Raw genomic sequence first — 11,729 nt, forward strand, 5'->3', positions numbered from 1 at the left:
AATATCAGGGCCTTGATCACTACCTCCCGAAACTGAAGGTACAACGTATCTGTGCGGCCTACACATAGTGACAGCAGGATAGCATTGAGCATTGCCATCTGTACGATGACAACCCTCAGAATGATGGCACCATCTACCCAGAGAAAAGATGGCGCCGAAATTTTAATGTGATCACCGCGACTTCGGTCGCAGTGTCACATTAAAAAAAATTACGTAATATTCTGTCCATTGTCAAATTGGCCCCACATGGACAGAATATTCTGTCCGATGTCAGAAAGGGGTTAAATTTGGATAAAATAATCTTGAGCAGCAGGAATAATCGCCATCAAAACATTTACTCTCCCAAAAGTGTTCTATATGTTTAGGACTCTCCGGTTTTGATACCTCAATTCTACCTCACTAAGTTACAAAAACTACTCAACGACCATCTGGAAATCTAAAAAAAGCTACAATTGCAACTAATGTTCTCTACAAAAATAAGTTTAATGGATAACCTAGTCTTCCCAACCTTTCAGCATACTATTTTGCTAACCTAATAAAAAAAAATAAATAAATAAAAGTAATAGTTGGCTCAGTTCAGAACATCCTCCAGCCTGGATCTCCAACTTCACCACAACAATTTCCACACTGTTATAGATCTCTTATTTAAACACCTTCTCTGTCCAACATTACCTGAACTGAATCAGCCAATTTTTCAGGCCATCATATTAGCCTGGAAAAAACTTGCCAAACCAAAAGGTAAAGGAGAAAAAATTTGACCCAATTCAATTACCTCCCTCCTGGTCACAGATAGGTTTCAATAAAACCAAGGATATTCATAATAGAAATGATTTTATTCCTTTTAAAAACCTAAATATGTTTAAGTGGGAAGCAGATCTTAATGAACCTTTTTCCGCAAAGGAATGCTATTACTCCCATTCTTCCATGAATTCTTTTTTTGAAGTCTCGGCCAGGTGGTACTTTACTCCCGTTAGGCTAGTTAATTTTAATAGTAACAGCTATTCTCTTTGCTGGAGAAATTGCGGCCAGCCGGGCACTCTCTTCCATATATTTTGGAGCTGTCCTAAAATCAAGAGACCTTGGAACCAGATTTTATCACTGATCTCAAAACGGATGTCAAAAATAGATTTACTTCAATCACTTCACAAATGGGTCTCATTTCTATGGGTTGTAGTGCAGCGGGGTTGGTGCAGTGCGACAGATAAGCATGGACCACAGAAAGTTCAACATAAATAGCGTCTATTTTCAGAACTCACACATAGAAGTGATATCCTTTCCATAAGCGCAGTCCAGAACTCAAAACCCATTGCCGTGGACAATGGCACTGCCGTGTCTTTTGGGTGTGTCAGCTGCCTTGAGTTCCCTGGCTCTGTGTTAGTTCCACACAGACCTCGGTTGCATAGAGCCACCTGCTCTGCAGCTTGCAAACTCCAAACTGACATACCCAAGGCAAAAACTGACAGATTTGAAGGGCATCGTGGCCATAGACCCACTTCCAAAACCCGGAGTGGAGAAAGGGATTCGCCCCACTACCAAACCTGCAAATCAATCTAAAAATAAAAGCCTTTAACAGGTTTTCCCAAAAATCTGACCGAGTCACTATTTGGACCCAATCCACTCTTCCTTTCATTTTGCCTTGTGACTCACAGGCGTCCTGCTGTGAACACAAGGCACTCCAACGGGTTTAATAGGATTCCGTCCGTATCCTGGGGGACACAATCGACCTTCGCATATGATCCCGCTCTGCCTCACATGGTCTAGAAAATTGTGCACCTGCTCACAGACAACTCTTAATCCACATTTTTCTTGTAGTCAAAAACTCAAATTGCTTTCATTTGGAAAGAAAGTTTTCCTCCTAAATTGCGAGATGATATCAAAATCTCTTCATTGCTCCTTAGAGCTCAGACTTGCCATTATCAACAAATATCTTACAAAACACCATAAAAATGAGACTGTTGGACCTCAAACTTCCCCTAATTCTTGTTTTATTTACCATAATCAAAATTATAACTGTATCCATTCTTCCTCCAACATATTTTTGATATTCTTGTGGGTAATATAAATATAACTCTTCTTAAGCCCTTCCCGATATGTGCCGTACATGTACTACTCTGCAGGAGCTACGTTCCCACAAACAGCAGTACAGGTAAGGCGCATCGATTGTGCATCCTCACGCTAAGCGCTACGGCGATCGGGTGCAGGTTTCAGCTGTGTGTTAGAGCTGACAACACGGCAACGCCCACGATCGGCGCTTTAACCCCTCTGATGCCGCTGTCAGTAGTGACAGCGACAGAGGAGATTGCGATCGCGTTGTCCTTATTAAGACCGCTGCTGGGTCCATCAGTGAAGGTGGCGAGTCAGTGCCTGCTCAGACTGGACCCTGACACGCCTCCTTCCCTGCCTGTCAGATGCTGATGTGATGTTCTGCAGTGCAGATGCAGTGCAGATGCATTGCAGAACATCGGATCAGGGATCTGATGCTATACAGTAATGTCCCACACTGGGTCAAAGTAAAAAAGTAAAGCAAAATTAGTATATGGACAATGATGATTCCAGAATTCGCGGCAGACTGTGCCCGTCGCTGATTGGTCGAGGCAACCTTTATGACATCGTCGCCATGGCAACCATTATGACATCTACGTTGATACTGTGCCCGCCGCTGATTGGTCGAGGCGAATTCGCGGCAGACTGTGCCTGTCGCGGATTGGTCGAGGCGAATTCACGGCAGACTGTGCCCGTCGCTGATTGGTCGAGGCAACCTTTATGACATCGTCGCCATGCTGTGCCCGTCGCTGATTGGTCGAGGCCTGGCGGCCTCGACCAATCAGAGACGCGGGATTTCCATTATGACATCTACGTCGATACTGTGCCCGTCGCTGATTGGTCGAGGCCCAGGCGGCCTCTACCAATCAGAGACGCGGGATTTCCAGGACAGACAGACAAACCCCTAGACAATTATATATATATATATATATATATATATATATATATACTGTATATATATATATATATATATATATATATATATATATCTATATATATATATCTCTCTCTATCTATCTCTCTCTATCTATCTATCTATCTCTCTCTATCTATATATATATATATATATATATATATATATATACACACACACACACACACACACACACTAGATTGTGGCCTGATTCTAACGCATCAGGTATTCTAGAATATGCATGTCCCCGTAGCATATGGACAATGATGATTCCAGAATTCGTGGCAGACTGTGCCCGTCGCTGATTGGTCAAGGCAACCTTTATGACATCATCGTCGCCATGGCAACCATTATGACATCTACGTCGATACTGTGCCCGTCGCTGATTGGTCGAGGCCGCCAGGCGGCCTAATGCATCGGGTATTCTAATGCATCGGGTATTCTAGAATATGCATGTCCCCGTAGTATATGGACAATGATGATTCCAGAATTCGCGGCAGACTGTGCCCGTCGCTGATTGGTCGAGGCAACAGGCCCGATTCTACGTCGATACTGTGCCCGTCGCTGATTGGTCGAGGCCCAGGCGGCCTAATGCATCGGGCAATCTAATGCATCGGGTATTCTAGAATATGCATGTCCCCGTAGTATATGGACAATGATGATTCCAGAATTCACGGCAGACTGTGCCCGTCGCTGATTGGTCGAGGTAACAGGCCCGATTCTAACGCATCGGGTATTCTAGAATATGCATGTCCCCGTAGTATATGGACAATGATGATTCCAGAATTCGCGGCAGACTGTGCCCGTCGCTGATTGGTCGAGGCAACCTTTATGACATCGTCGCCATGGCAACCATTTTGACATCTACGTCGATACTGTGCCCGTCGCTGATTGGTCGAGGCCCAGGCGGCTTCGACCAATCAGAGACGCGGGATTTCCAGGACACAGACAGAAAAACCCTTAGACAATTATATATATAGATATATATAGATATATATATATATATATATATATATACACATATACATACATACATACATACAAAGAGACGGAGGCAGCACACCATTAGTAGTGGAAAAAGCAGGAGCTACTTTTATTAGCCCATCTCAGCAACGTTTCGGTTCTGGTAGATGTTAACCTTTTTCAAGCAATGAATAGGTGCATGTGACTAGTATATATGGGGTGCAAAAATTACAATCTTTAGGATCAATCACATCAAGAGGAGCATATTTGATCATATATAATACATAGAACGTGCAAAATGTGACCTGTATCAATTATGTCAACATAAAGTGCAGTGCCATAAAGTGCATATAGTAAACTTCATATAAAAACATTTTACAAGTCAGTTTACAATCAGTGTACAGCTGTATTGCATTAATGAAATCATCATAGACATGGCTCACCCCACTCAGAATATATAAACACACGCGCTGCACAGTATAAATGCACATATTCTGCCATTACAACTATTGGCACTGCGATTAAGTTATATTACGCACGCGCTTAGGGTATAATTGTTTCAAGAAGTTCTACAGTACCTGTGCGCAAGAAGTCAGTGCAATTCTACCACCATATCTTGCATAAAAACGCATGTCAAATATGCAAATCCTTATATATAAGGGACCTCATAATATTGACATGCCAGGAATGTACCATATAAAGGATTTTCTCCAATACCAAATGACCCGAGTGTGTGTACATATAGTGGGGCCACCCAAACAGTAAAGAATGGGTCATACATCTCTTTGAGAAACGCACATCTGAGCCTCAACCTTGTATTGGGTGAAATCCTCCACCAAAGCCACACAAATCACAGGAAATATGTAATCTATACAGAATATATATCCATACACTTCATGTCCGAGTTCAAGGCTGAGTAAAAAGCCGGATTACGGTGCGCACATCCCCCATTAGCTGGGGCTGATGACCCACCGTGCATAAAGGGGAGGCACATATCCCGCCAAGAGAATGCACCTCGACCCCCAAATTTCCAAATCAAAGCTTCAACTCAAACCAGAAAAAGTAAGCACTGATTCAGGTCCATCATGTGTTAACGGAAATATAGGGGCTTCCACGTTACTGGTAGCACAAAGGCTCTGGAAAAGCAAAATGGCTCCTCGCACTCCAAAAGAAATTCAGCATATTTTCCGCTCCCAAATCCAAATGTTCCCTCTCACTTCTGAGCCCAGAGTGCCTAAACCACATTTAGCACTCACATGTTTGGCATTTCCGTAGTGATGAGAGCCTGCCTAATTTACAGGTGCATGTCTCTAGAAGCATGAGCTGTGTATAACGTACTGGTGACTACAGCGTACTGGACACTACAACGGTAGTTTGCAATTTTCACTCAAACATCCACTGCTGCTTGTTTCTGGAAAACAACCATGGAGTCAAAATCATCACTAAATCTGCAAATTCTTAAAGGGTTATTTCCAAAAATGGGGTCACTTGAGGAAGGGGGGATCCTGCTTTTCTAACACTTAGGGGCTCTTTATATGGAATCTGCAAACTATTCTAGGAAAATCTGCGTTCCAAGAGGCAAATAGCATTTCGTCCCTCCCGAGTCTCTCCGTGAGGCTAAGTAGTACTGTACAGCCACATATGGGGTATTGCCAAGTTCAGTTAAAATTGTGGGACAAATTTTGGTGCCATTATTACCAATTTTCCAGTATGAAAATGTAAAACTTTGGTGGTAAAAGTGTAAATTATTTTATCTTCACTGCTCAATGGCATAAAAGTCTGACACACCTGAAGTGTCAATATAATCACCACACTCCTAGATGAATTCATTGAGAGATTTAGTTTGTTAAATGGGGCGTTCTGCTGTGTTGACACCTCATGGGCTCAGCCAATGTAACATGGCATCCTCAAACAAGTGCAGCAAAATCTGAACTGTAATATGGCGTTTCTTCCCTTCTGAGCTTTGCACTGGGCCTCAAAAGTAGTTTTCGACGACATATGAGCTATCGGTGAACTCAGGAGAAATTGCTCAACAAATTTTCTGGTCCATTTTCTCCTGTTACCCTCCTGCATTTATACGGAGACTTGACTACACACAGGTGGATTATATTTATCATCATTAGGCATTTAGGACAACATTGGATCATTCAGAGATCCACAATGAACTTCTGGAGTGAGTTTGCTGCACTGGACGTAAAGGGGCAAAATAATATTGCACGCCCCACTTTTCAGTTTTTGAATTTCTACAAAAATTTAAAATAACCAATAAATTTCTTTCTACTTCACAATTGTGTTCCACTTGTTGTTGATTCTTGACCAAAAATGTACATTTGGCATCTTTATGTTTGAAGCATGATATGTGGAAAAAAAGGTTGAAAAGTTCCAGGGGGCCGAATACTTTTGCAAGGCACTGTATAATGTCTGACAAAGGTGTGGACAGATGAACAGGTAGCAGCTCTACATATCTGCTCGATGGAGGCGCTGGCTTTTTCTGCCTACGAAACTGCTACTGCTCTGGTGGAATGAGCTGTGAACTTCTCTGGAGGTGTGAGATTCTGAACCTGAGCTTCAATGATTGCTCTCTTTATCCAATTTGCCACCATAGTCTTGGATACTTTCCCCAATTATGGCCATAAGGTTGAACAAAGGGTTCTTATCTTTCCTCCAATCTTTGGTTATGTGGAGATAATGTAGGAACACTCTCTGTACATCAAGAGGATGGAACTCCTCTTTCCTGTTTGGGTTCTGCTTTGATTTTTTTGAAAGTCTATAACCACTTTTGGCAGAAATTAAGGATCTAGACTGAACACCAGCCGGTCTTCCAATATCCTCAGGTGGTGGGTTCCCATATAGAAAGTCTGTAACTACCCCACTCGCCTGGCTGTTGTGATTGCCACCAGGAACACTGTCTTGCAGTACAGCCTGTCCAACATTATCGAGGGGCTCAATCAGTGGGAGCGTTAATCCTTTAAGGATGATAGAGGTCCCTAGTGGGGACCAGACTGATTGATCTAGGACAAGGTCGTGTAGCCGCTGTCATGAATCGTCTTACCCACCGGTGTTCAGCAAGGGCTTGGTCAAAGTAAGAGCTCAACGCAGCCACCTGTACTTCCTTTGGCCCTCAGAATCGAGAACTCAGAAGCCAGGCCGCTACATGCAAGTTCTCTGTCTGGGTGAAAGACTGGCCCCCAGGTATAGGAGATTCCCGATTCCTGTAAGGATTAGAGGACCGTCTACACATAGGTTGGCTATAGTGTCGTACCAGCTTCTCTTTGCCCAAAGGGGTGCCACTAGAACGACCCTGGTCTGTTCGTCTCTTATTTTCTGTAGCGTCCTTGGTAAGACTGGGATCGGAGGAAAGGTGTAAGTCAGATCGAATTGCCACTGGTGGGCCAAGGCGTCTATGCCTAGCTATGCGTCATCTGGGTTTAGTGAAAAATAGTGGTCACTTTTGCATTCTGGCATCCCGCAAATAGATCATCCCCTGGATAACCCCATCTTTTGGTCAACATCTGGACTACTTCTGGATTCAGACTCCACTCTCCTGGGTGGATATCACTTCTGATCAGGAATTCGGCTCGCTTATTGTCTGTTCCCTTTATGTAAAGGGCTGACCCAGAAAGAAGATACTTTTAGGCCCAAGAGAATATTCTTGCTGAGATGCTTTTTAGATCTTCGCTCTTTTAACTTCCCTGGTGATGGAAGTGTGGTTAACTTCCCTGGTGATGGAGGTGTGGTTACATTCTCTGAAGAGATTCTCATGTGTGTACCTTGGACCACTGATGTTGCTGCCCTGAGGGTCTCCTCCACACCCTTCAACTCTCTGAAGTTTGAAGACTGTCTGCTGACTTCAGCTGACCAGAGACCCTGGAAGGATGTCTGGGAGACTATGGCCCCATCCCCTTTTGCTGGCATCAACTTCTATGGTGACTAGTGGGGTCTGGATCCAAGGCACTCCGTTGTTCAGTTTCCTTGGGTTGTCCCACCAAGACAATTAAGTCAGTTTCCGGGCCAATATTGACACCTTCTTGTCTAGTGATCTGTGGGAACAGTCCCACTCTGCTAGTACATAACTCTGCAGGTCTCTAGTGTGCGCGTGGGTCAAGTCTACTGACTGGATACAAGATGTCAGAGCCGAGGACAGACATGGCAAATCTCATGGACACCAATCTTGTGCTCTGCAGGATGTTTATCTTTGCCCTCAGTTGTATCTGCTTTTCTTTGGGCAAGAAGGAGGTTTGTGCCTGAAAATCCAGGAGAACTCATAAGAAAGTCTTCCTTGTGGATGGAACAATATCTGACTTCTGTTGATTTATCAGCCATACCCAGTGACATCAGAATCTGCAAAGTCATCTGTATGTGCTCCCGTAATGCCCGTACTTAAGGTGCTATCAGCAGAAAGTCGTCAAGATATGGAATGATACAAATCTGCTGACCTCTGTTATGAGCCATGACTTCTGTCAAAATGTTTGTGAATATTTGGGATGCCGACGATATTCCAAATGGGAGTACACTTAATTGTTAATGAGTTACCAGCTCCCCTTGCACAACTGTGAATCTCAGGAACTTTCAATGGTTGGTATGGATCGGGACATGATAGAATGCGTCATGCAGATCGATTGTTGCCATGGAGAATTTGTTCCCTATCAGGGGGAACTGCCGATGTGACCGACTCCATCTTTAACCTCCTGTAACAGATATATTGGTTTAGAGGCTTCAAATGCATTATAATCCTGTGGGATCCATTAGGTTTCCTTATTAAGAAGAGCCTGAAGTAGTAACCCCATTCTTCTCCCTCTCCGGGAGAAGCGAAATTGCCCCTGAAGCTAATAGGTTTCTGAGGCCTGACTCCAGGGCGCTTTGGAGTGTTTGCGCAGAGTTGCATAATGCTTACTCTCTGCGGAGGGTAGGAGGTAAACTGTCTTCAACCCTTCGTGGATGGATCTTAGGACCCATGGGTTGGTGGATACGTCGCACCATTTTGGAAGGAAATGAGAAATGCGATCTCCTAGTGTCCTTTGTGCGCCATGGTTTACTTTGACGCTGGGAGAGTAAGAGACTCCTGCTGCAGCCACCTTTGAGTTAACTCCACCTTCCTGTCTTCCCTTCACCTCTGTACTGAGAAGACTGCTCCTGAGGGGGCCGAAAGGACCTCTTTCTTGGCACTCTTTGGCTCCGGCAGCGACTTTTTCTTATCTGAAACCTTCTACAATAAGTCATCCAATGCAGGCCGAACATAAATTTCCCTTTAAAGGGAATGGAACATAACTTGATCTTATATGCTACATCCCCACTCCTTGATCTCAGCCAAAGGGCTCATCTCACCAAGTTAGATAGGGCCTCTAATCTAGCCGCCACTCTGAGGGACTCCACCGAGGCGTCTGCAAGGAAGGCTGTAGCATTTTGGTGAAATGGAATTGAGGCGAGGATCTCATCTCATGCCCTCAGCTGCACGAATTATCGAGACATTGATCTGTCTACCGATGTAGAGATCACATTTGTATTTAGCAATGCCATTGATGTTTCACAGGTTTTCCTTAGGAGGCTCTCCATCTTGAGCTTTTGAGGATATTTTAACTGAGAGGAAACCTCAAACGGCATGATAGTTTTCTTGGCCATCTAGGCAACCTGAACGTCTACCTTGGGCACCTCAGACCAGCATTCTGCAGTCTCGTCATACACTACTCTATCTTTTATCTCTGAGGGCGTGTTCAGTTTCTTCTCTGGGGTTTCCCATTCTTCCAGCACCAGGTCCCAGATATTCTTTTCATCGGGGAAAAAGTTTCTTTTTTAATCGGAGACCTCCAAACATTTCCTCTTGTACTGTACATAAAGTACATGAAAGGGTCTCTTCTTCCACTTCCATGGTTACATAGTTACATAGTTATTAAGGTTGAAGGAAGACTGTAAGTCCATCTAGTTCAACCCATAGCCTAACCTAACATGCCCTAACATGTTGATCCAGGGGAAGGCAAAAAAACCCCATGTGGCAAAGAGTAACTCCACCATGGGGAAAAAAATTCCTTCCCGACTCCACATACGGCAATCAGACTAGTTCCCTGGATCAACGCCTTATCAAGGAATCTAGTGTATATACCCTGTAACATTATACTTTTCCAGAAAGGTATCCAGTCCCCTCTTAAATTTAATTAATGAATCACTCATTACAACATCATACGGCAGAGAGTTCCATAGTCTCACTGCTCTTACAGTAAAGAATCCGCGTCTGTTATTATGCTTAAACCTTCTTTCCTCCAGACGTAGAGGATTCTCATCGCTGTGAGAATTTCCTCCATATTTACTGCGGAAAAGTAGTACCTCTTCTCCTGTATATTTGGGTCGGAACTCAGCTCACCTTCTACCAGAAATTCCTTCGGCATGGACTCCTTGGGAGTCTGGATCCTCTTCCTGATGAATCTTCCTCTTTTTTTTGCTGCTGGAGGCCAATATTACCTGGAAGAAGGATGTCAGGGAAGCTTGTATTTCCTGACGTACTATCCCTTTAATCTCTTCTCTTAAGGATGGCTGTTCTTCCTTCAGAACCTTCTCTATACACTCCTGACATAAGGGTGTCCCATGTGTGGAGGAGAGCTTTTTGGCACATAACGCACATTTGCAGCTAGTGGCTTTGGAATTACTCCTTGGTGCAGGATACTTGTCCCCCTGAAAGAGAGAAGGTAGAAAGTATTTCAGCATCTCTACTTGCACCATGGAGGGGATCCAATGCCTGTATACTTGCAGGGATCGGAACAGTGCTGGGCTCTCCAGTACAGAGGGAAGGATGAGATCCCATGCTACCCACACAGTGTGTCCTACCTTACTTGAACTGTCCAGGTCTCCTTAAGAAGGGTGATCGAACTAGCGCCTCCATCCAATCAGAGGGGTTCCTCCCCTGATTTCCCTGGTTGTTGGAATCCTCCAGTGGAGTCCATTTGAGTCCCGTGTTTGAATTTCCAGATGTGTTCCACAGTGGAATGCTAAACCGGAAGTGACAATCTCAGCATGCCGGTTGGCGTTTGACGTCACTTCCGGCCGCTGCGACTGCACCAGTTTACACTGAGGAAAGCCGGAAGCACACTTCCCTCGCTGCACAGCGGTCTGAGCCAGCAGGAGCAGGGGGAGGAGATGGGGCCTGAAAGCTCAGAGAGGCCTCCTGCCGAGAACCCCCCAGACTAACTGAAGGTGCACACTGGGTTTAAGACCACGTCCTGAGTCCTAGGGAACCAGGAACAGCATCCGGAGAGGAAGGGTAAGACTGACCGATCTCCTGCTGTCCGGCTCTGTTACATGTCTGGTGTCTGCCACTGGTACAGAGCACCAATAATGACCTCTTCATCCCCATAGAGACATGAAAAACACTGGGGAATGGAGGTGAGAGGGGCTATTTGACTTCTTTCCTGTCCCTAATAGGATGAGAGGACATCCTCCTGTGTGCTGTCGTAGGGGGTTATTAGAGGAAAAATGGTTTTGCAAATTTTGTTGTAAAAATGAGAAATCGCTGGTCAACGTTTAACACTTATAACTTCCTAACAAAAAAAAAAAAATTATATTTCAAACATTGCACTGATGTAAAGTAGACATGTGGGAAATGTTATTAACTATTTTGTGCAATATGATTGGTTTAAGGGCATAAAAAGTTTAAGTTTGAAAATTGCAATTTTATTTAATTTGTCAAATTTCAGATTTTTTTAAATAAATGCAAAATATAACCTAAATTTACCATTATCAAAGTATGATTGTGTCACAAAAAAAACCCACAATCTCAAAATTAACGGGTTATGTTGAAACATTCCAGAATTATTACTACATA

The sequence above is a fragment of the Ranitomeya variabilis genome, chromosome 5 (genome assembly GCF_051348905.1).
Source record: "Ranitomeya variabilis isolate aRanVar5 chromosome 5, aRanVar5.hap1, whole genome shotgun sequence".
In the NCBI taxonomy this organism is placed as follows: Eukaryota; Metazoa; Chordata; class Amphibia; order Anura; family Dendrobatidae; genus Ranitomeya; species Ranitomeya variabilis.